Genomic DNA, 27,194 nt, shown 5'->3' on the forward strand with positions numbered 1-27,194 from the left:
GCGACCGTAGCAGTCCCGCGGTTCCGGACTGCAGCGCCCAGAACCGCACGGCCACCACGGCCGCCAGTTTTGTTTTTGTAAGAAAAGACTTCCACTGGGAAGTCCAGTGCCCAATGTGACCAAAATTGTTTATTATATTCGTTAAGTGTGCGAAGCTCCCTCAGAATGACTGCTTGACATTCAATATTTAGGTAACGCATATGATTACTTGTAGATTGGAAACACAGGGTGATTAAAAAAAAAACGTTTACACAACAAGGCTCGCAAAGGCCACCTGGGGGCTGCTAAATGGGGTTGCAGTTAAATAGTCACATGCTATAAACAGACATCAAAGTTCTGTCCAGATGCATCGAGGCACGCCTGAAGACGTTGCATGGAACGGTGCACCCTCTCAAGGGGAGACATTCTGCTGCCACAACAATCCTGCCCATCACGTCCTCCTGCGATGTAACAGGTGTTTCATACATAAGGCCCTTCAGATGCATCCACAGGAAATAGTCATTCGTGACAGATGTGGGTGATCGTGGTGACCATGCGACTAACCTACCGTGACCAATCCAGTGTCCGGCAAAGGTTGCCTGCAGATGTGCCCTCACTTGTCGGCTGAAATGCGAGAGAGCTCCGTCGTGCTGAAATCGAATGCGGTGACTAATAGGCACGGGACCATCATCATATTAAAATGTACAAAAATCAGGCAAGAGTTACAATGATCAGCGGCTTTAAAGCAATAAATTACTACAAAAACAGTATCTTTCAAATGGCATAGAATCATATGCTAAAGAAAGCACAAGATATTCTGCATATAATATACGCAAGTAAATCGGTAGTTCAGTCTTCCTTGTATTCATAAAGGCATCGTAGACTGATAAGACAAGGTCATATCGAATATCCTTTCAGATAAGCCATATGTGCAAAGAGATTTTTTGACTGAAATAAGAAAAATACGTTATATTGGTCAGAAAATGTTCAGCAAGGCTGGGGGTTAATATCCAGTCCACGGGGAAGTCGACACAGTGAAGTAGGAGCTTGGGCTCAACAAGGACGAGGAGGGAATCCGGAACTCACCATAAATAATTTAAGAAAACCACAGAATCCTACACCTGGATAACATAAACTACACCACATCCCTCAGTAAACAAAAACTAATCAAACATCAGGCGTGCCCGACGAATGGTAGTGGGGCTGCTAGCTAAATTTTAGAGGGGATCTGCAGTACTCTCAGAATATTCGTTAACACTGCTATTCTCCACGATAAAGATTCGCCTTCTTATACTGCAAAACAAGGCAAACGCTGGACAAGATGACAATATGCGCACTTTGTGCACTGAATGGTAGCTCTTTATAAATGCAAAATTATGTCCGTAGCAGGCTCAGAGCAGCTAATTGGTCCGTCCACGACGGTTCATGGTACCAATATGTTCCAAAAACCCGCCCGTGGAAAAGTGATTTTTCAGGGGGGGGGGGGGGGGGGGCGGGGGCATATCTCGGGTTCTATTGATTGCAGAGATAACGGGTCAAGTGTTTTGGATAGCCCTTGGCCTAGCCACCTTTTGCATATCTATAGGAAGAACTGGTATACAGCAGCTTATCATAGAGTACTAGGTCAAAATATAAATATTACGCACTTCCACCTGACCAGGAAAATAGCACATCGGTTGGTTCTTTTGCAGTGTGTGGGGTCTAGGGCGGGTCTTAGCTTATAAATACACTGTTCGTAGGGTATTCCTGAGAAACCTCCCAAAGAAAACATGATTTTCGGGTGCCTACAGTATAAACTGGCCACTTCTTTATTTTCTATTCATGGTAAATCATCGAAAATTTTGCTGTATGGTCTTGGGGTTTTGAAACTTTTTTCGGTACCATTATCCGAGATCCAGAGGTTCAAAGTTATCGCACTTTTTTTGCACTGTGGGCCGGAATTAACTAAACATTAACCATAGTAAATGGCTCAAATTTTACTGTACATTCTTTAGACATTTATATAGAAACACCATTTTCCCGTTTTCGGAAATCTTTATCCGTTATCGAGATACACCTGAGATTTTTAGGTACCGAAAGTACCAGTAGTGGGAATGGCCATTTATATAATTTACATTCATGAGAAATGCTAGAAATTTTTACCGTATGTTGTTAAGATAATGTTCTCGGAGAACTTTTTTCGATATCATTATCCGTTGCCAAGATCTGCGAATTCAAAGTTACCGTGTGTGTGACGTATGCAGGTAAAACACGCAGGTAACATCCGGTCTGAGGAGTAAATGTAGTCTTAACTGACGCAATGAACACATGGCAAGAGTTTGGGGTCATTGCAAGGATTCGGAGGCCATTAAATTATGTTTTTAGTCGCCATTTTCCCCCGACAAAGATTTATGATACGCTGTCTCTGTATAACGGGCACTTCACGCCCATACAAGTTGTCTTGACCTGAAAATTATTCGATGTTGTTACCTGGTGGCGTAAGCGCCTCACAAAAATTATTCTGTCATGCGAAATTCTTTGTAGTTGATGATTAAACATCGCGGTTTTTTTGTATACTGTGTGTGCTAAAATGTTGCGCCTTTTTACGTAAAGAAGTGTAAAGTGAACTTGCGTTGGATGGAAGACGATTTGTGTTGCCCTTATATTATGTGTACTTGCTGTTTATATGTGTCAAATTATGCAAAAATTTCGCCTTATATAAACAAACTGTCAAAATTTATCTGTCCTACAAAATTCGTTTTACGTAAGTAGCACACCGTGCTGTACCAGGGGAAAAACGGGAACCAGCTGAAAATGCTCCTGACAGAGCAAACAAAAAAAAAGGCGAATATGCTCCTCTCTTAAAGATTGACATAAAAGTGGGGAATCAGTTGCCTCAAGCCTCATTCCACCTTCCTCACTAAAAATTTTAGCATCCGAACATATTGTGCTTTTTTGTGGTGAAAGTGAGTATCAGAGAGATGCATAAAGACAGTAGCAGTGGGAGCCAAAGAGAGAGGAGACAGCCACCTCCTTCGTCCAAGTTTTTAAGTTCCCAGTCTAGGGGTCAAAACTCTGAGCAAACCATCCCCAACGACATGTGTAGACATCAGACAAGGGTAGTTGAAGAGAGAAAGCGGACTATACGCGGGAAAGAAAGAGATAGTGGAAATGGGAGAGCAAAGGAATGGGACATATACAATGATTGGGGACAGAGAGACAGTGAAAGTATCGAAGAACGAGACAGTGGTAATGATGAGCGAGACAAGGAGGTGAAGACAGTGATAGTGGGCGAGACAGACAAGGTAAAGTATCAATGGGAGAAGAAGAATACAGTAGGGGAGAGACACAGATAGTATGTGGCAAATGAACGGGAGATGCAGAGTACGAAGGCTTCACTACAAAGAGAAACTGGGCACAATGATTTAGAATGTTCTGTGTTACAAGAGCGGGAATATGTTCGTATGCCATATTTTTTGGTGAGAAAAGCGGAATGAGAAGTAAGGCAGCAGGTTCTCCATTTTCCTGCCTAGTCTTTTAAAGAGGAACATATTCGCCTGCTTTGTGCTCCGACAGGTGCACTTTCCAGTTGGTTAAAAGAACTGATAATTTAATTTGCTAGTATCGTGGTGCGAGATCGTATAAGGAATGTTCAAATGAAATGGTATGAAGCGTTGTAACAACCAAACCGGTTGAAATTTGCATATGCCGCTTTGGGATAACGTAGTGCGACCTCTAGGGTCACGAATGTAGTGTCGTCAACTCCCGTACAGAGACCTCTAGGGAACGAATGAGGTGTCGTCAATTACCCCCCCCCCCCAAAATTAAAAAGCTGTGCCCTCAGCAGGCAAGGTATGTTCGCCGTCTTTTTCGATATGCGTCGAATTCTTTGAGCACAGAATATGCAATTGCCTACACAAGTTCGTCAAGAGCAAACGGCCTGGGCTGCTGATTGAGAGAAGATTATACTCGACGATAACGCGTGGCCATACCTCTCCAAGGTCACATAAAGTGTAATGGTCAAGTTCAAGTAGGAGCAGCTTGATCACCCACCCTGCAGCCTGGAATTAAAAAAAAACCGATTCAAAGGGAAGCGCATCAACTACGACGACGAACAGAAGTACACAACGGAAGACTGTCTCCTGTCACAGCAACTGGAATTCCATGAACAGGCAATTCTTCAGCTCGTGAAAGAATGGGAAAGTTGTGCTCAGGCCTCTGGTGATTACTTTTGAATTAAGACTTCTGTTACACCCACAGTGTTGCTGCATATCTTTTACTTGGAACATTCTCATATACTCATGTAAGATGCTAGAACGACCTTCTTACAGAAATGGTCCTGTGTTTTGTATCTTATCAAGTAAACCTAACATTGAAAAAAATTAGAACCATGCTGCTAGGATTGTAATTAGTAGGTGGAGCCAATCCGAAATTGTACTAAGATGCTAAAAGAACACAAGTGGAAAACTTCGGGCGAAAAGTGACACAGCTCTCGAGGTTAGCTGTACGGGAAATTAAGAGAACCAATGTTCGAGGAAAACCACATAATAATTCTGGTGCTTCAGCCGTGGATCTCGCTTAGAGGCCACGCAGATAACATACATTACGGCACGTACGATGGTGCACATATTTTTCTTTCACTCAATGTGCGAATAGGAGAGTTTGGCTAATACTGGTATGAAGTACTGTGTAGTGATTTGCTGGGCCTAGATGTATTTGTTTATTTATTTTATTTAGATGTAAAAGTGAAATAACTTGGAATGTAAAAATTATAAACAAATCGAACTGAGAGCCGATAAATATGTCACCTTGCTCCCATCATTACCGGCTATTAGACAGTCTTGTTCCCTTCATAAAAATTTTCGAGTTTCATGTATCGTTCACGATTCATCAAAGAACATGGGATACTTATCTTTTAAAAGGTTAATTGACAAAAAAGAGACGGCTGTGGCAATAATTTCGCAAGAATCGTATTTGTGTGTGCAAATGAGACAAAGACCTGTGGCTGACGAGACAGTTTTATCCGTAGACCAGGCACTACGTCACGCTCCAAATGGTGAAAATCGAGAATATTATCATCATCTTTCCCACAAGGGACTGGGGATGGTATACTATCCCGTACGATTTAAGAGATGTACCCAATTCCACTGTTAAAAGTATGAGAGTGTAAGAAACTCTGATGATAGAAAATTCAAAGAAGAAACAAGGGAATCCCTTAATTTCTCTTCAGGAAACAAGTGGCAAGGAAAAAAAGTGGGTGTAAAGAGCTCCTGGCGGCACACTAGTACAAGAAGAAGAATGGGCATGTTCACAAGCCGCGTCATCGCATCGATCAACCAGTGGCACTGTCTGGCCTCGTCCGTAACATCACAGTTAATTAGATGCGCCATATGGACGTACATACTAATAACGTGCCAGCGAATTCAGAACTGGTTACTTTATTTACTAATCAAGGAAGGAGGTACATATCACATGCATTGTAACACGTTTTACATTAGGTAAATTCCATTGACGTCTAATTACACTTTTGTTGCTCAGAGTTATAATACGATTAAACAACACACAAGACGTAGAGCATGCAATATGCGTGCATTGGCTCTGAGCACTACGCGACTTAACTTCTGAGGTCATCAGTCGCTTAGAACTTAGAACTAATTAAACCTAATTAACCTAAGGACATCACACACATCCATGCCAGAGGCGGGATTCGAACCTGCGAGCGTAGTGGCTGCTCGTTTCCAGACTGCAGCGCCTAGAACCCCACGGCCACTCCGGCCGGCTGCGTGCATTGCATGAAGCTTTTATTGTGGTACAAAATTTTTACTTGCATGATTCATTGTACCGCTACATTACGCGTCCCAAAAGACGATCCAGTACTGATGCGGAAAGGAGTTTTTACTTGCCTACACGTAACAAAATTATATTTATTTCTACCTTCTATACAAGAAACTGATGATACAAAGAGCACACATGGCCTTCACCCTAACGACCAATTACGAATTTCTCTTTTTTATGCAGTGTATTTCTTCCTATTCTATTACAAAACGAAAATGCATTGCACTATTAACAACAAGTAAATAACACACAGATCCTGAGAATGTGCTACCTGGATGGTGAATCGTCGTTTCATACTTCACGCAAATATATTAAAACGAGCTATACATGTGCAATGAATGCGTAGTGTGCTCTATTCACAACATTTAAAACTTGAAGGTGGTAAGCTGCAATCTTATGGCTGCCATAACCGCTTACCTCATCCGCGCTGTGGGAGAGAACTAACAGCAGTTATAAACACCCGCGATTTCAGTCCTTTTAAATGTTTCGCACCAGCAAATCCAAAACATTTTCACATGCTCAACAAAATATCTCCACATTTTTTGACAATAGTTGTATTACTCCAGGACAACGACGGTTCAAATCCCCGTCCGCCTATTCAGATTTGGGTTTTCCGCACAGAAATCCCTTTCTCTAAAAGAATACGGCAGATTTCTGTCCCTAATCCCTGCCTGTGCTCAGTCTATAACAATGTCGATGTCCATGGCACGTTACACACTAATCTTCCTTCCTTGTGTTGTTGTTGTGGTCTTCAGTCCTGAGACTGGTTTGATGCAGCTCTCCATGCTACTCTATCCTGTGCAAGCTTTTTCATCTCCCAGTACCTACTGCAACCTACATCCTTCTGAATCTGCTTAGGGTATTCATCTCTTGGTCTCCCTCTACGATTTTTACCCTCCACGCTGCCCTCCAATACTAAATTGGTGATCCCTTGATGCCTCAGAACATGTCCTACCAACCGATCCCTTCTTCTGGTCAAGTTGTGCCACAAACTTCTCTTCTCCCCAATCCTATTCAATACTTCCTCATTAGTTATGTGATCTACCCATCTAATCTTCAGCATTCTTCTGTAGCACCACATTTCGAAAGCTTCTATTCTCTTCTTGTCCAAACTAGTTATCGTCCATGTTTCACTTCCATACATGGCTACATTCCATACGAATACTTTCAGAAATGACTTCCTGACACTTAAATCAATACTGGATGTTAACAAATTTCTCTTCTTCAGAAACGCTTTCCTTGCCATTGCCAGCCTACATTTTATATCCCCTCTACTTCGACCATCATCAGTTATTTTGCTCCCCAAATAGCAAAACTCCTTTACTACTTTAAGTGCCTCATTTCCTAATCTAATTCCCTCAGCATCACCTGACTTAATTAGACTACATTCCATTATCCTTGTTTTGCTTTTGTTGATGTTCATCTTATATCCTCCTTTCAAGACACTGTCCATTCCATTCAACTGCTCTTCCAAGTCCTTTGCTGTCTCTGACAGAATTACAATGTCATCGGCGAACCTCAAAGTTTTTATTTCTTCTCCATGAATTTTAATACCTACTCCAAATTTTTCTTTTGTTTCCTTTACTGCTTGCTCAATATACAGATTGAACAACATCGGGGAGAGGCTACAACCCTGTCTTACTCCCTTACCAACCACTGCTTCCCTTTCATGTCCCTCGACTCTTGTAACTGCCATCTGGTTTCTGTACAAATTGTAAATAGCCTTTCGCTCCCTGTATTTTACCCCTGCCACCTTTAGAATTTGAAATAGAGTATTCCAGTCAACATTGTCAAAAGCTTTCTCTAAGTCTACAAATGCTAGAAACGTAGGTTTGCCTTTCCTTAATCTTTCTTCTCAGATAAGTCGTAAGGTCAGTATTGCCTCACGTGTTCCAGTGTTTCTACGGAATCCAAACTGATCTTCCCCGAGGTTGGCTTCTACTAGTTTTTCCATTCGTCTGTAAAGAATTCGTGTTAGTATTTTGCAGCTGTGACTTATTAAGCTGATAGTTCGGTAATTTTCACATCTGTCAACACCTGCTTTCTTTGGGATTGGAATTATTATATTCTTCTTGAAGTCTGATGGTATTTCGCCTGTTTCATACATCTTGCTCACCAGATGGTAGAGTTTTGTCAGGACTGGCTCTCCCACGGCCGTCAGTAGTTCCAATGGAATATTGTCTACTCCGGGGGCTTTGTTTCGACTCAGGTCTTTCAGTGCTCTGTCAAACTCTTCACGCAGTATCATATCTCCCATTTCATCTTCATCTACATCCTCTTCCATTTCCATAATATTGTCCTCAAGTACATCGCCCTTGTATAGACCCTCTATATACTCCTTCCACCTTTCTGCTTTCCCTTCTTTGCTTAGAACTGGGTTTCCATCTGAGCTCTTGATATTCATACAAGTCGTTCTCTTATCTCCAAAGGTCTCTTTAATTTTCCTGTAGGCGGTATCTATCTTACCCCTAGTGAGATAGGCCTCTACATCCTTACGTTTGTCCTCTAGCCATCCCTGCTTAGCCATTTTGCACTTCCTTTCGATCTCATTTTTGAGACGTTTGTATTCCTTTTTGCCTGTTTCACTTACTGCATTTTTATATTTTCTCCTTTCATCAATTAAATTCAATATTTGTTCTGTTACCCAAGGATTTCTACTAGCCCTCGTCTTTTTACCTACTTGATCCTCTGCTGCCTTCACTACTTCATCCCTCAAAGCTACCCATTCTTCTTCTACTGTATTTATTTCCCCCATTCCTGTCAATTGCTCCCTTATGCTCTCCCTGAATCTCTGTACAACCTCTGGTTCTTTTAGTTTATCCAGGTCCCATCTCGTTAAATTCCCACCTTTTTGCAGTTTCTTCAGTTTTAATCTACAGGTCATAACCAATAGATTGTGGTCAGAGTCCACATCTGCCCCTGGAATTTAAAACCTGGTTCCTAAATCTCTGTCTTACCATTATATAATCTATCTGATACCTTTTAGTATCTCCAGGGTTCTTCCATGTATACAACCTTCTTTCATGATTCTTAAACCAAGTGTTAGTTATGATTATGTTGTGCTCTGTGCAAAATTCGACCAGGCGGCTTCCTCTTTCATTTCTGTCCCCCAATCCATATTCACCTACTATGTTTCCTTCTCTCCCTTTTCCTACACTCGAATTCCAGTCACCCATGACTATTAAATTTTCGTCTCCCTTCACAATGTGAATAATTTCTTTTATTTCATCATACATTTCTTCAATTTCTTCGTCATCTGCAGAGCTAGTTGGCATATAAACTTGTACTACTGTAGTAGGCGTGGGCTTCGTATCTATCTTGGCCACAATAATGCGTTCACTATGCTGTTTGTAGTAGCTTACCCGCATTCCTATTTTCCTATTCATTATTAAACCTACTCCTGCATTACCCCTATTTGATTTTGTGTTTATAACCCTGTAGTCACCTGACCAGAAGTCTTGTTCCTCCTGCCACCGAACTTCACAAATTCCCACTATATCTAACTTCAACCTATCCATTTCCCTTTTTAAATTTTCTAACCTACCTGCCCGATTAAGGGATCTGACATTCCACGCTCCGATCCGTAGAACGCCAGTTTCCTTTCTCCTGATAACGACATCCTTTTGAGTAGTCCCCGCCCGGAGATCCGAATGGGGGACTATTTTACCTCCGGAATATTTTACCCAAGAGGACGCCATCATCATGTAATCATACAGTAAAGCTGCATGCCCTCGGGAAAAATTACGGCTGTCGTTTCCCCTTGCTTTCAGCCGTTCGCAGTACCAGCACAGCAAGGCCGTTTTGGTTATTGTTACAAGGCCAGATCAGTCAATCATCCAGACTGTTGCCCTTGCAGCTACTGAAAAGGCTGCTGCCCCTCTTCAGAAACCACACGTTTGTCTGGCCTCTCAACAGATACCCCTCCGTTGTGGTTGCACCTACGGTACGGCTATCTGTATCGCTGAGGCACGCAAGCCTCCCCACCAACGGCAAGGTCCATGGTTCATGGGGGGGGGGGTTCCTTGTGTTACAGAATGAAATCCGCTCATCAGTTCACGATTACTATGAAATTCTTTGTGCTGAATGGGGGCTATATTATACAATGAGATGACGAAAGTGATGGGGTGGCATTATGCAGATATACAGATGGCTGAAGTATCGTGTACACAAGCTACCAAAGGCCAGTGGACTGGCAGAGCTGTGATTTGTACTCAGGTAATTCACGTGAAAAGGTTTCCGACGGCATTATGGCCGCACGACGGGGATTAACAGACTCAGAACGCGGAATGGAAGTTGCAATTATACGCACGAGACATTCCATTTCTGAAATCGTTAGGGAATTCAATATTTAGAGATCCACTGTGTCAAGCATGTGCCGAAAATACCAAATTTCAGGCGTTACCTCGCACCACGGACAACGCAGTGGCCGACGAGTTTCAGTAACGACTAAAGAGAAGCGGCGTTGGCGTTGAGTTGTCAGTGCTAACAGAAGACAACCAACACTCCGTAAAATAACTGCAGAAATCAATGTGGAACGTACAACAAATGTATCCGTTATGACAGTGCGGCGAAATCTGGCCTCAAAGGGATATGGCAGCAGACGACCGACGCCAAGTGCCTTTGCTAATAGCACGACATCGCTTGCAGCGCCTCTCCCAGATGGGTCCCGGTTTCAGGTGGTAAGAGCTGATGGTTTGGGTTCTGCGTGGCGCAAACCACCCGACGCCATGGACCCAAGTTGTCAACGAGGCAATGTGCAGGCTTGGGGTGGTTCCATAGTGGCGTGAGATGTATTTACATGGAATGAACTGGGTCCTGCGGTCTAATTCAGCCTATCATAGACTGGAAATTGATATGTTCGTCCACTTGGAGGCCATCTGCAGCCATTCGCGGAATTACTGTTCCCAAACAAAGATGGAATTTCTATGGGTGACAATGCGCCATGTCACCGTGCCACTATTGTTCGCGATTTGTTTGAAGAAGGTTCTGGACAATTCAGGCAAATGATTTAGCCCAAGGTATATGGATTGGGCCACCTAGATGGCCCAACATGAATCCCTTCGAACTTTTATAGGACGTAATCGAGAGGTTAGTTCGTGCACAAAATTCTGCACCAGCTACACTTTCGCAATTATGGACAGCAATAGAGGCAGCACGGTTCAGTATTTCTGCTGGGGACTGACACGATATTAGGAGGTATCCCATGACTTTTGTCACTGCAGTGTATTTCCAATTGCATTCTTTCTCCTGCTGGGTAGTTAATCGACCTTCTCCTATGGCCCTCATTGCTTCACTTATTATTTACAGTTTATCTTTTCAGTCATAAGCACTGAATAAAATACTCTATGGTCTCTTATGGTACATCAGTCTTTGCAAATATGCCTTCCCAATAGGAAGGATATTTTGAGCAACACTGTAGTTTACTAGGCCTGCTTCTATTAATGTGGTATGCCTCTTCCTCTACCTTGTGAACTGACTATCCAATGCAGTTGCACAGGAGCACTGAATTTAACTTGTAATCTGACCACAGTTCAAGTTGCAGTGGTTGAACCCTGAACCTTTACATATGTAATTTGATGTTAAATCACAATCCATCACAAAAAGTCTCCCTCACTCTCTTTAACATTATATTGTCTTCTTTCATTTTCAGTAAAAAAACAGTGCAACTTTTAAAATTAATGTAATAGTCTGTCAGTCATCATCATCATCATCATCATCATCATCTAGAAAAGCTGTGATATCTTTTTCACAACAGCCAAACATGTGACAAAAAGGAGCAATGCTAAGCTTGATATTTCCCACAGATCTGATGGTGGCGTAACCGAAGTGATGACAACTCTGATGCAATAAGAAAACTCATAGTTTCATGTCACCCTGTCTGTCAGACGCAGCACATGTCAAGGATATCTGTTCTCTGGTAACTGTAATGTATATGCACCAGTCGTGTCTAGGAAAACTGAGGAAAACAACATGCACCGTAACATGTGGTATTTTGCAAACAATGCTGTTTTTGAGGTTATTGGCAAGAAGTATGACTAGACATGAGAAATCTCTACTCTGAATGCTAGCATGATTCATTATGCATTTGACATGCTCTCAACAAATTTCTGTTATGTGCATATGAAGTACAGTGAAAGTGCTTCATTATAAGTGTGATAACTTAGGTATGGATTCTGATTTTGAGTGAATAGCTTAATCTTGGTTCCACTTGCCTAGGTTTACCTACATCACCCCAATTGTAATAACTTCTTTAAAAAATCTTCAGTGGTTACCAGCAATAAATACTGAATCTTATTACAGTTTTACTTCAGTGTAATTTGTCCCCCTGTACCAAAACTGTTTCCCCTGTTAAATTTCCTATAAACAGCTGACTCATCACGAGTGAAGATCAGATCTCCCTGACTTTATGTGATACATTTAGATGTCACACAGCTTTAGATAGGGCCGGTTGAAATACTGAAAGATATTAGCAACTGCAGTACACAAAACATCTGCTAGTAAGAGTACAGAAAAATACCTCAAATTGGCAAATTTTTGAACACACTAAAATGCATAATGAGTTGCCACTTGCATTCACAGAATGGTAGTAATAATAGACCAAAAAAATATTGGATTCTCACCCAACACTTACAGATTCTATGAATAAATCATAAGGTTGTTTTGAACATTTCCCATTTTTACTCTCTCCCCTTTTACTGCCATGTACAAAAAGAATGAGGGTGAAGACTATGACAAACTATTAACCATAGTTAACTAACAGTTACACATAATTTAGGATGATTTTAGGGACACAAATCTAAACAGTAAAATGAAACAATAATGACTATTTGCTCTGGTTCCTCGTAAATGACAGTACAGTATAACTGGTTTCTTGTTTATTTTACATGTTGTGAGGTCTTGTTTATGCCATTATTGGGCACCATTATCAATTAGTCTAGCACTTCCTGAACACACACACACACACACACACACACACACACACACACACACAGAGAGAGAGAGAGAGAGAGAGAGAGAGAGAGAGAGAGAGAGAGAGAGAGAGAGAGAGAGAGAGAGAAATTTAATTCATTGAGCAGTGGGATTTCATTTAGCAAAACGTGGAGAGCTTGAAGTGTGCTTGAGATCTGGCTGCTGCTGTAAATGTCCCTGTGTCCTTGGCAACCAGATGAAGTGTGTCATGTTTACAGGCAGCTTACTGTGGTAAATGGTTTACAGACACACTGTCCATTCTGCATCCACAGCGCAGTCATTGATCTGTCATAACACACATTGCAGTGTCTGCTAGGCTATGATTTTTGTCTGAAAGCTGAAAGAATGCTTCATCCTACCTCCCATCTTCTGTGTCTAGTATCAGAAAGCTGCTGCTTCTGTGTCTACAAACTGAATGTCCCATCTTGTTTCTGTTCTGCCTGTCTTATCACCAATATCATCTCTTCCTGCGCTTGAGCACCACCACATGTACCATTTCTTAATGCCAAGATCTCTTATTTTTGCAGTTCTGTTTCCAGCACTTTTTTCCTGCCAGTCGATACAGAGTATGGCATCAACCGCCTGGTCTCCAGGGTCTTCGAGTATATAATAGACTTTAGTTCCATAATTAGCTGTTGTGGCAATTCTCAGCATTTTCAGGTGGGCATATTTCCCAGAAAATGCTGTAGAGACTGCAGAGAAATATTGGTGTGGTTGGGGTATTTCCCTTGTGGCTTAAGTAACCATTCTGTCTGCTGGGCTTTGTAATTCTGTATCCCGTCCACTAGCAGCTGTCCTCAATGGGAAATGGACAACACGGATATGCATCCACTGATCTCACTGTCAAAAGTCCATTCAACTCCAGCTCCCTGATCTTACCCATCTCCCTTTCTATCCATTTACTTATCTTCTGTTTATATTCATTTCTTCATATTAAGATCATCTTTGGCACAAAAAGGTGTGCACAATGCTGCAACAAAACTTTTTTATCACTTACGCATTGATATAAAACAGCTGACCGACAGTAACGTAAATTGAAAAAGTTTCTCATAGACAATTCCTACTCCACAGAAGAATTTCCACTACTGTAATGTGTAAAAGATGGCAGGTAGGAATTGTTAACTCATTACACTATGAAAAAAATATAGTATTATTTAGTCATACTTTGACAATATATGTACAGGTGGATTCATTTACAATTGTCCTCTGCAAACCATTAGATGGCCCCTGGTAGTGCGTGAATATTTCATCCATAAGTGATGGCACTATGAGGGCTGTGACTGTTGATCAATACAAATAAAACAGTTTGTGTGTCAGTCACTTGTTTATTTCTGCCACTATGTGTTTTGATAGTTCACACTATCATCTTCAGGTGGAGAATTGATGATTTACATGGCTGGTGTTGGTGAAGAGTACAGACGTCTTTTCACAATCGCAGAGCAAGGGCAGTGTAGGTTATTTTGTGTCTTTTGCTGATGATAAAAACTGTTGATTTAGAACCTCTAAGGCGCCTTTTCAAAATTAACCCAAAGACATAACATGTAGTGGCAAAATAAGCAAGTAACTAACGTAGAAAACGGTTTTATCTGTCCTGGTAGAGTGTGACTCAAACATCTCCCCCCCCCCCCCCCCCACACTCCCACAAAAAACTGTCCCATCTTATCACATTCATAAATAGGACATTAGAGGAAAAATAATTAGTCCCTCAGAATAAGTGAGAAGTCATTAAATTTTGCTGACATGACAGTTGGCTGGAATGTCGGCCCTTATCTCTGAGTAAGTAAAAAGCTTCTCCATTTGCACTGGAATGTGGGATCTTTGATTTTTAATAATATTCTCCAGGGTGCACAATGCCTTTCTTTCTTGTAAAGCCTCCCACTGGAGTATATTGAACATTTCTGTGATGCTCTTCCAAAAACAAAAATAACCTATGACAGATCACACAACTCTCCCTTAAATATTCTCTATGCCACTTACTGATCCATCTCGGTGAGGTGTTGTCTGAGGAGTGGGTTCGCACCTCACAATGAAACCAAAGAATAGTGAAGTCGCTGACAAATTTGCAACACCAGTGAAGGCATGCCTTCTACAGCTTCACCACAATCATGGTCTACTTACAGCTGAGCAGAGGAATACTTGACCCAGTTCGCAGTCAACGATCAAGAAGACTGCACCTTCTTAGATAGACCACCAATGTATTAAACGCCTTATCCAGAACATTAATGTGAACATCATATCAATAATCCTTCAAGTGAAAAGCTCTGTAAATTTATTTGTACAAAACATTACCTCACTATTTAGTGACTATTGTAAATACTCTGAGCACTCCTGTGGAAAGGGATTATACAAAGTTAAATAAATCTTCCTATCTATATTTAATAAAAGTTAACTAATGTTTTATATGTTAAAGTTCCACTTCGTCTCCTTCTGGAGCAAATCAAAGAACCCACTGTTATGGCGGCGAGTGTACTTTTGTATGGTATATGAGTTCGGGGTCCAGATTCAGAAGGCTATACTGAAGAATTGCTCAAAATATTTTGTAAGTGATCTCCTTTACTAAAATTATTTCAATAAGCCTCAGTATGCCTTACAAGATTTAATTTAATTAATTTAAATGATTTCAATTGTTTGTGCAATGATTCAACAACATAGTCCATAAAATATCAGAGAATATACTCACAATATCTCACTATTGAGTTTTGTGATAGAAATCTCCACCTATGATGAGACCACAGTCAACAAATCTGCATCATGATTAGAAATACTTGTTTGCAATCCATCTGTATAAAGCTCATAATGGACGCAAAAGTACAGCTCTCATATCTTTTTATGATCATCATCGTCCCCCTTCATTCACTGCAAGATGTAATGCATATAACACAATGTATACAATCTAGTATACAGTTAAGCAGCAGTTCATGTTGCTGACAGCAATCGAATGTTGAACTCTAATCAAACAATTTAAATATTAAACTATACTCAAAATAATTCAACAGATACCTCTCCATGTGGACATACACTATATGGTCAAAAGTATCTGGACGTACCTATATCTAGTCATTGAACGTCACCAGTGTAACAACATTTCAACCCTTCTAAAGCTGATCAAGTTGAATGCTAGTGATGTGATTGTGAAGTGCAAATGTGAAGGAACAACAATAGCTAAACCAAGACAAGACAGACCTCACATACTGACTGACAGGTACCACAGAGCACTGCACAGGGTCGCCGTAAAAAATGGCATGCAATCAGTGGAAGGTATTACTTGTGAGCTTCAAAGTCCTATCAGCTGTGCAGCTAGAACAATAACTGAGCATAGGGAGTTAAAACAATGGGGTGCAATCATCACACAGCTCCTAATAAGCCACTCATATTTATACTCAATTCTAAGCAATACTTGAGGTGAATGATGCCACTGGACAGTAGATGCCTAGAAATGAGTGATGAGAGAGAATTTTTCTGTGGAAATCTGACAGAAGAGTTGGGGTTAGGCAAATGTCTGGAAAATGTTACCTGTCACCATGTGTATGCTCCGCAGTGAAAGACAGAGAAAGTGGTGTTACAGTATAGGTATGTTTATCATAATTAGTATATGGTCCCCTTACTGCACTTAAGGAGACGTTAAATCTAGCAGGTTATGAACACATTTTACACCATTGTGTACTGCCTACCTTAGAGGAACATCTCAGAGATAATGATGGATTGTATCAGGCCAGCAGTGCACCCTGTCATGAAGCAGCATCAATGAGTCAATGTGGAAATAACATTCCTGAACCCCATGGAACTTCCTTGGGATAAGCTGGAATGTTGATTTTGCTCCTTATGTCTACATCTACATCCACAAGGATACTCTCAAATCACATTTAAGTGCCTGGCAGAGGCTACAGCGAACCACCTTCACAATTCTCTATTATTCCAATCTCGTATAGTGTACGGAAAGAACAAACACCTATATCTTTCCATACAAGCTCTAATTTCCCTTATTTTATCATGAGGACTGTTTCTCCCTATGTAGGTCGGTGTCAACAGAATATTTTCGCATTTGGAGGAGAAAGTTGGTGATTGGAATTTCGTGAGAAGATTCTGTCGGAACGAAAAACGCCTTTCTTTTAATGATGTCCAGCCCAAATCCTGTATTATTTCTGTGACACTCTCCCCCATATTTTGCGATAATATACAACATGCTGCCCTTCTTTGAACTTTTTCGATGTACTCCGTCAGTCCTACCTGGCAAGTATCCCACAATGCGCAGCAGTATTCTAAAAAAGGACGGACAAGCGTAGTGTAAGCAGTCTCCTTAGTAGATCCAAGTGACCTGGAAAATTTCAGTCTACATCACTACCTTCTCTGGATTCAGTTGTTGAAGAAGTGTGGCTGCCATTCCTCTACAGACGTTTAGACACCTCATTGAAAGTGTCCCCAGCAGAGTTTAAGCTGTCATAAGGGTGAAGGGTGGACACACCCCATATCACTGTGCACTAATAATTTGCAGGAGCTTTTTGAGCAATAGTATTTGTTGTACTCCCCCAGTGTACTTTATGCATCCCCCACTCTCCGTGAATTTATGGTTGTGTACACTGCACATGAAGTTTTCAACAGAATGAGGGAAGAGTATTTTTTCATAGCCTATCGGCAACAATTTTACTACTTATTAGAAGCATGAAGACAGGTTCGATTATCATTGGGAACTGAAATGGTCCACACTTTTAACAGCAAACAACCAGGAATTTGTTTCAATGGATCACAGGACAACAGAGGTAATATATATTTGGATGGCCTGAGAACACTCTTCCCCCATGTTCAAACTCTGAGTCACCTTACACAATGGCTTTCTGCAGAGGAACAAGGATGCATCATCCAGTGATATAGGTAGCAATTAGTCCTTTGCATTACCAGTGATTTCATTTACAAGAACATAAAATTAAGTCCATGCCACCTTATTACTTAAAAAGTATTGCAGTTCTAATCTGGATATATCAATACCTGTCTGGATAAAACATAAGAATATCACATACACCAAATATGTACCCTTTTCAAAAAGAATTAGTGTAAGTTCTTCAGAAACTGTATTCCTGGTGTAATGTATAACTTTATGTAAGGAACACAGTTTTCTAGGATGAGATGAAAGAAAGGGGGGGGGGGCTGAAATATGATGGCCAGAGGTTAGAAATTTCAGTAACAATTAATTTCGGCTTACCTAATGCTAATAGATGATTATGAGTTATTTATGTGGTCTATGTGAGTGCAAAATAAAAAAAATAAAAAAATAAAGCAAAGGAATCACTGAAATTGTGAAAGAGTTCAGTAAAAGTAAGAAAAGCCAAGTAAAGAAATACTTGCAGTAATCTGTCAGCACATGCAGGACTACCACTCTGGGTTGGAAGTTACTGTTAGTTCACTTGTTTAATGTGTTCGACAAAAAAAAGTATGATTATTCCATTACATGCAGATACTATGTAGAGCACAATTAAAATTACTGCCTTATTTCTTACAGTCTTTGTGATGTCAGAAAAGGGCAGATAAGACAGCAGTTATAAATAAAATTAGCATAATATGAGTTAATGCATTTTTACAGTAAGCTGGCCATTTCTACCAAATTCACTGAATGATAGAAAATACTGCAACCACGGAATAGGAAAATTCATCAAAATTCCAGACATAATACTTTCCAGAAATGACAGTTTCGTATATGTACTGGATAAAGGAGCTATTAGCAACTAGCCCTAAACAGAGCAAGAAGCAGCAGAGAAGTAACATAGTTATTGTATAAAAGAAAGTGTAATTTAAAGAAAATTATTCACAATCTTAAAACTATTCACTTGCATACCATCCAAATAGGACAGTCGTGAAAGAAATTTCCTTCGATGTATCTTTGAAGATAAGTGTGGCACATCTGAAAATGTAGGGTGACTGTATAAAGTGTACATCATTTAAGGGGGTAGGACGTCAAAAGGCATTTTAATTTCTACTGTCTATACTTCTACAAATAAAGTCATAAAACTTTGTCACCATGACCAGGAAGGATTGAGGAATCACACTCATCGCAGTGAAAGTTCAAAAACATAGCAAAATACCTTTTTTTTTTACATGTGAAATTTCATCATTTTTTCACTTATTACTGGCTACATTTGTTGCTATAGGTACACTTTTCTTCTTAAGTAAGAGAGATTCTTCGATGAATTTTTCATAGCATACAAACAGTAGTTACAAGTGTATGAAGCTCTAGAATTTTCCAAATCTATTACAAAACAGTGGAAAAAACTGAGATAATTAACTAACTAAAAAACTTGATATTTTTCTAAACACGAAGTTTAAAATGTAACAATTCATTCATTTTTTCATAAATTAAATACATTAAATTCATACACCTGTAACTATGGTTTGTATGCTGTGCAAAAGACATCAAAGAATCTCTCTTACTTAGGAAGAAAAGTGTACCTATAGTGACAAATGCAGCCAGTAGTAAGTGAAAAAGTGATGAAATTAACATATGTAACAAAAACGTGTTTTGTTACGTTTTTGAGCTTCCATTGCTATTAGTACGAATTCTGAATCCTTCCTGGTCATGCTGGTAAAGTTTTATGAATTTATTTGTAAAAGTATAGACAGTGGAAATTAAAACGCCCTGTGGTGCCTCTCCTGCTCCAAGTTGGCCCGATTGACATCCTGCCCTCTTAGATGTGATATGTGGATGCCTTAACCATCATTTGAGCAAAGCAACAACAGTTTAAGTATGCATGCACTGGCTTCAAATGTGCGTCAGCAGTATGGGATGTTGACAACATTCTTTCACCAACATGAATGTCATTCATTCATTTAGTTGTTGGTTCATCTGAAAAGTAGTATTTATATCAATTATTATAGAACAAAAATTAGTTATAAGAGTATTTGGAGAAACAATCTTCAAATTTTTTGGTAACAATGTGTTATTTTCCAATGCAGAAGTACAACTCATAGGACTGCCAACAGACATAACTGCATACAAAGTATGTACAAATAAGACCGTCACAATGTGTGTTCTGAATCTCTTCAAAGATAAACAGTATCACTGCAATTAATTCCATCTTGTGTCCATTGGGGTATCATAAACATGTAATTTTAGACGTTACTGTAAGATGAGGTCAGATGTGGGGGACTAGAAAATAGGACGACTCTTCAAATGCAGCAAACACAAAAAAGAACACAGTTACACATGTATGACAAGGTATATAAAACAACAAATTAGGCACAATACTTTTAAAATTTTGCCATAATAGGTTGCATACAAAAGATTACAGTAGGAGCACAATGTGTTGTGTGATATATATTGAAGCCCATATTTGTGTATGCTGACTTAACATACACCATGCTCAAAATGTTCGATGCTGTGCACATCTGTGAAATAGAGTGAGTGATTTGTTTTTATATACTAATGAAGTAGGCGAACAAGTATCTACAAAACTGTAGATGGTTTCTGTCCCAAATCTACACAGCAACGATGTCATGGTCTGCACTAACCTCAGACAGTTTACTATCATTAAATACTAATGCTATCAAGACAGCAAAACAGTGTGAAGGAACTAGGAACGTAGTTTCATACAGACAATAGAAATGGATCATGCTGCCCTTGGGCATAAACGAACTTCAGAAAAAAAGAATAAGCTGTTGCTTACTTGAAATGGATACAAAACTATATTTTGAATAAACTGTTTTCGTGCAAATAAAATTTAATTTCCACATGGGCGCTTGCAGTATAGATTTCCCATGAAGACACTAAAATAAACGGTAAGAGTACTGTAACAAAAAGAAATCATCTGAGCAAGATTAACGCACAAAAATTATAACATGCACAGAAACCACCTCCTCAGCATCCAGTTACACAAAGTTTTACACAGGGATCGGAGGAAAAAATATGACTAAAAGGACTAATTCTATAGCGTACGGGAAGTATGTACAATATGCAATTTTCAAATCGGGCTGCAAGTTTCTGTTTTGTTTGTTTACATAATACATGTGAACATGTTGGAAGTCCACCATGGAAACTAAGGAAATACGGTTGAACACTTGTAGTGGCCACCTTCTATCGTAGATAAAAGTTCGAATGCATAACTAAACTTACGCTGCTGCGACAGTACCGCAGCCGACAACGCCTACTATGTGTATGGCACAAGCGTAAATTTAAATTCAAACGAGAAATTTCGGAACAGTGAGAAATGTCTGCGATAACAAAATACACAATAAGTGCTCTAAACTATTACAAGCAGTTCAGCGCAGGTACTTTTACTTTTCTGCAAGTCTACTTTCTAAGGCAGTTACAGCCTAACTATTAATCAACCGCGTTTTTAGTCCGTTCCCAGTGACTGATTGCCCTTTTTAAAGGAGGCACATTACGCTTTCTAAGCGTATGAGCTACACTACGCTAAAAAAGTTAAAAAATGCACTTACTTTTTTCTTCACAAGTATAACTGTCCGTGACACAAAACTAGCTGTCACTTCTTAATCAACTAAGGCAGCACTACAGTCACAAAGAATAATTAAATTGCAACAATTCACTGAAACGAAGTCAACAATCGCCATTACCCTTCCGAGATCACGAGCTTATACATGACTAGCCGCATTTGTTTACGCAGCCTAACCCGCAGATGAGAACAAACGCGAGATTCTCCCGTAAAAAATCGCTATTCTTGAATGTAAGATCTTTGGAGCGACTGCAGCGTTCGTAGCGGTGACCGTGTAGAACTAAAAGTGGCGGCAGTATGGAATAGACGGAGTTTGCTGCTCCGTGCGTTTCAACACGTATTCCTGAAATTATTGCTACCACTAAAAACTATGAACAGTTGCTCATACTGTTCTATATTTTAAATAATTCCAAAATCAAACGTGTGGCAATTCAATGTGGAAGACGAACACCGAAAGGAAGAAAATTAATTCGATTTGAAGATAATAATATGGGCTAGAGAAGTGTTCATAAGAAATCAGCCTCATTAGAAAAGCGTAGGTTGCGTTTTTGTTTTAAAATTAGACAGTTGGACAATGTATGTCAAGTGAATAGCTCGCAGCAGTCGTAAATAGAGAACTTAAGTAAAGATACACACTTCCGACAAAATTGCTATACAATACAGACTCCAGTTATGTCATTACCCTGAAATAAAAGGCGATATAAATTAATTTAAGTACGGCGATAGAATTAATGAATGGTATGTTGCTTCCCGCAAACAAGTAAAATGCGCTGCATTCCACAAAGATCACTGACAATACTATTGAGACTGCACCAATTCACTGAAGCGAAGTCAACAAACGCCATTGCCCTTTTTAGATCATGAACTCGTACATGACTAGCCGCATTTGTTAACGCAGCATAACCTGTAAATGAGAACAAACGTGAGATTTGCCAGTGAAAAATTGCTGTTCTTGAATACGAATGAATAATCAGTTTGTGCAGTTCCAGATATTTCAGAATCTCAAAATTTGTTAGATTTTATTACAAACAAATGAAGTAGTTCGACCTCGTACCGTGCAACTGTATCATTGGCTACGTTGTAACGAAGCAAAATATTTTGATTCTAATGTATACACTCACTAAAAATGGAGGATTCATGTTTCAAAGAGTGACATTTTTAGTTAGACGCATTCATTTACACATCCACAGGAAATGTGATACTGTGTACGGAACTAATTTGTTTACAGAATCTCTCGTAAATGAGTATAATTCAACCGTTCCTTCTAAATGTAAATCCTGGAGCCTTATCTAAAGCATTTATAGAAATGCTACGCAGTATGACTCTTTGACATCTGAGAATATGTTACACGAGCACTTTGTCTGCAGAATTTGTTGGTCAGCGTTTATAAAATAAATTACATTCACTGAAGATGTAATGTTTCGGGTCACATTCTTGTGAATCGTGGATTGTTACTCTTGCATTCGTTGTATTACACTGCAGTGTACTGCAGTTTTCAATTAACAAAGATAAAAAAACATGCATACATGACTCTAGTTCCAAATATGTGCAAGCCACGCTTAGCCTTAAATGAGAAGGCACGTAAGCTATGAAAACGTTTTCATTTTAAGGAGGGAATATAGTTTCCGTTGGCACGTTGACCTCTAATCGTGGACTTCATAATCATGCCTTTGTCACTAGGCTTACATGAGCTCTCAATACCGTTTTACATAAACTAATATCCCTCACGCGTTAGTGGTAGTCACTGCGCTTTGTTGATAGTCATACTGTATGCTAACCTTATCGGAAATTTGAACACTTTGAAGCTGAATGGTAAGTTAGCTGAAAAGAGTGGTATTAATGATATGAATATTGGCTCTCCTTTTTACTTTTCCGGTAAATATTGGATTTTTTATGATGTTATTTAAAAGATTTTTTGTGTAGACATGCAGGAAACATTGGCCAGATTTAGGAATGCTGTTGGGGAAATAGACACTTTCGTCATGGTTCATCATTATATCAATAGATTCAAAATTTTTTCCAGATATTCTGAATTCGCTGATTTGTTTGTTAAAGTACATAATTTTTTTGTTGTTAGTGTCGTTCGCTGCCACAACTCTTTTTTTGTATACGAAGTTTCTCCCTGTAAGCTGATACACATTTTCGAGGAGTTGTTCTGTTTTTACTACTCTGCACAATTTATCGTCTAAGATAATTTTACTCGAGCGCGGATCAGTGCGATACGTGGCGTTTCCAAGTTGTGTTCTAGAATATTTGAGAATATTCAAGAACATTCGAAAACATTCGTTAACATTCGAGAATGATCGTGAACGCCCGAGAACATAATAGAGCAGTCTCGAATTACTAGACGAAAAAACCAGTCACTTGCAGTGGTTAGTTTTGGAGCTATCGGAAACTTCATATGTATATTGATTACGAAGGTACTGATAACTTGTGTGTGCTAACGAAATTTAAGAAGCTGATTTCTTTTTATTTCCTTATTTTAGGTTTATCGAAACCGTGTGTGTAAAATAACAGAAGTCGTAAAACGGGTGTCTGATTGGGCTAGCAAAAACCATACTGGTCTAACACGTAAACACTAGAGCGAAAGTATGTTTCCAATATCCGATTTTCGTGTTTCACAAGTTGTATCGCACGTGAAAGTGGTGCACGGATGTTTGATATTGTTTATGAAAATAAATGATGCTGAAACCAACGAATGTAATATATGACAAGAGGACAGGACTATGTAATACGGAAGGTCAATAGATTTAATTACTTTGAACGTAAAGGTACGCGACATTTTTTCTCTTTGTATCAATCCGCGCGGATCTTCGCGAAGAAGCATTACTGTATGTTTCTGCTACATAACAAGTGAAGTAGTTCCTTGTCGATTTGCTGTCGTCCGATTCCCGAGGTGAAGTTTTGTCATGCCGATGAATTCGTGAAGAAGAGATGATTAACGAGCATATGAACCGTGGTAGGGGAAAGCGGTCACGCTTCGCCCGATGGTTCTCGGACCCAAATAGAACTATTTTTAAGAGGACTTATTCTGAAGTAGGTAAGCAACCATCAAACAGTAAATATTATTTCACAAATGAACGTCGGAATGAAATAATCTAAACGTAAACGGACAACAGCTTTTACTCGCAGTTTAAGATGTCTCAGTGTTTGCGACTTCTGAGTCTAAGATTGTACATAGTTCTTTATTCTTGTTCCACTTTTTTATAAACACTTAGAGAATATTTATAGCTGTTCATGAACTGTGCAAATGGCCGACTGCGAACCATGCCTCATAGAACTTCATTTATAGCTTTTCGCATAACGAATATCACAGTGACTTCATGTAGTAATGCGAAATCGGATAAGCAGCTCAAATCACCCTACGGGCATGGAAGTGGCTGTATTTTCGTGCCGGCCGGTGTGGCCGAGCGGTTCTAGGCGCTTCAGTCTCGAAGCGCGGGACCGCTACGGTCGCAGGTTCGAATCCTGCCTCGGGCATGGATGTGTGTGATGTCCTTAGGTTAGTTAGGTTTAAGTAGTTCTAAGTTCTAGGGGACTGATGACCTCCGCTGTTAAGTCCCACAGTGCTCAGAGCCATTTGAACAATTTTTTTGTATTTTCGTAACAACACCAGGCAGCCAACGTGTTCCTTATAGACTTCCAGTTCAGAAACATATGTAGGTAACGTAAACAGCAGCAAACAGCATGACACAGTGGAGCGGCACACTACTATTTGATGATGTTACTGTTTACCTGTCGTCCCAATAACAATCCACCGATCCAACAGGCTGTGAAGTCCTAACACGTTTACTGAAGCTCTCCTCTCCTAGGGAATCGTGGTAAGGCAGCCCGTCAAAATCTGTACACAGATCAGGCATGGATACAGGAAGGTGTACTGAACTGTGAAAAAAAAAAGCAGTGAATGGTCCAAGGACAAGAAGTGCAATTTGGAGCAACCCAAATCAACAACGGCGCCGTGGTTAAGTGGCCACGGTGTTGGACGGTGAGCCGTGTTCAAATGTCCATCGTGCTGATTTTTTTCCCTCTCTGTTCACTGTATTCAAATTTGTGTCTGTGTTTGCAACAGCGAGGTGTAAGGACGGGACTTCAATAACAGTTCATTTTGCACAATTATTCTATTAGCAACCGAAAGGTAGTGACTTTTGAATGGGAACCGCAAACGTTTGATGACAAGGCGACAAGTCAACCGAATCGCCCACTGGAAACCGCGTCCAGTGTGTCATACACGGCATTGGTGACAGTACGTGTGTCATATGATAGGAATCTCCTACCGACGCACCTAAGTGAGCGACATACGCCTCCTTTCCCGATTTAGGTGTTCGTTTGAATGTAAATGTGATCACTCCCAAGGTTTTGTGGACTGACAAGACAGCCAATCCACAATGACGGGTAGCCGAAAGGCACGCGTTTAAGCTCACGCAGGCTGGCGTGAGGTCTGGAACAGGTAAAGGAAGTTATAGTAGCAAAAAACGTACGTAGCTGCGGGAATACTTAACTTTAATCCATAATTGGTGAACATCGGTCTGACGGTACATGCATCACAAGATAAATAGCAAATGATAATGGCGCCTTGCTAGGTCGTAGCAAATGACGTAGCTGAAGGCTATGCTAACTATCGTCTCGGCAAATGAGAGCGTAATTTGTCAGTGAACCATCGCTAGCAAAGTCGGCTGTACAACTGGGGCGAGTGCTAGGACGTCTCTCTAGACCTGCCGTGTGGCGGCGCTCGGTCTGCAATCACTGATAGTGGCAACACGCGGGTCCGACGTATACTACCGGACCGCGGCCGATTTAAATGCTACCACCTAGCAAGTGTGGTGTCTGGCGGTGACACCACACAAGGAAATGATGAAAACATAATAGTTTGTCACATAATCTGTAACAAATGAACCCAACAGTTCTACAACCACGCAGTTTCTGTGCTCTGTCAAAACATATGTACAAAACGTTTTTGATGTTGCGTTTCCGTTTTGGGAGTTTTGACTCTTGAATTCCTCTGCTGTAACATAGTTCACATCCGTCTATTTGTTTTTTTGATTTCTGTGACAGGTCTATGTGGTATCTCGCCTGCTCTCACTAATTATCACGTTGACTAGCGACGGTAACGTGTTCTTACCATATGACTTATATTCTGTAACCAATGTATAGTATTTCAACTGCCAAGACTACAGAAAGAGAACAAACATTTCAATGACTAGACGGGCAGCTCAAAATTTTTGTGAAAAAAAGTGCCCTGAGAGAGTTTTGAGCGTGGCTCGTCCAGTTCACAGCCAAACTCAGTGACCACCTAACCATGATGCCGCGGCTGAATATCTTCCCTCGATATTGCACTTGTTAAGCTTGGTCCGTTCATTGTTCCTATTTCGCTTTTTTTTTACAGTACACTACATGTTTCTTTTTTTTTTTCATGCTTGATCTGTGTTCGGTTTTTGACGGGCTATCCACTAGGCCTCTTAGCATAAAATCTGAGAGGGGTGCGATGGGGGAGTTTGCCTTCTCAGAAAGATTCACCGTTTTTATGGTTCTTTGAAAGCATAGCTAACATATCCTAAATACAATTTTGGTCCTCCATTGGTTTTGCGTATAGCAAACACTTCGGCCCAAACAATAGTCGCCGGCCGGGATGGCCGTGCGGTTCTAGGCGCTACAGTCTGGAACCGAACGACCGCTACGGTCGCAGGTTCGAATCCTGCCTCGGGCATGGATGTGTGTGATGTCCTTAGGTTAGTTAGGTTTAATTAGTTCTAAGTTCTAGGTGACTGATGACCTCAGAAGTTAAGTCGCATAGTGCTCAGAGCCAAACAATAGTCGATACCCCGCAACCCTTACAATTTCTAGAGACAGCCCTAAGATAATATTAATGTACTGCTGCAGATTAAATTAATATTCTTCTTGTAGTACCGTACGCCATTTTTTATGTTTATGCTAAAGTAACTACAATTTTCCCCCTGTAAACACTCTGCGAACTCTACAAGTACTGGGTGTTTATAA

General features: G+C 40.2%; 1 protein-coding gene across 1 annotated transcript in view; it reads right to left on the reverse strand.

The window, feature by feature from the left end:
* LOC124776582 (GTPase-activating protein skywalker) overlaps positions 1–21,394 on the reverse strand; it is a 299,487-nt gene extending 278,093 nt beyond the window's left edge. Inside the window, exon 1 of the mRNA XM_047251633.1 lies at positions 21,187–21,394. The gene's annotated coding sequence lies outside the window, so the exon portion shown is untranslated. The remainder of the gene's footprint in view (positions 1–21,186) is intronic.
* Positions 21,395–27,194: the final 5,800 nt, after the last annotated feature.

Source organism: Schistocerca piceifrons, chromosome 2 (assembly GCF_021461385.2).
Source record: "Schistocerca piceifrons isolate TAMUIC-IGC-003096 chromosome 2, iqSchPice1.1, whole genome shotgun sequence".
Taxonomy (NCBI): Eukaryota; Metazoa; Arthropoda; class Insecta; order Orthoptera; family Acrididae; genus Schistocerca; species Schistocerca piceifrons.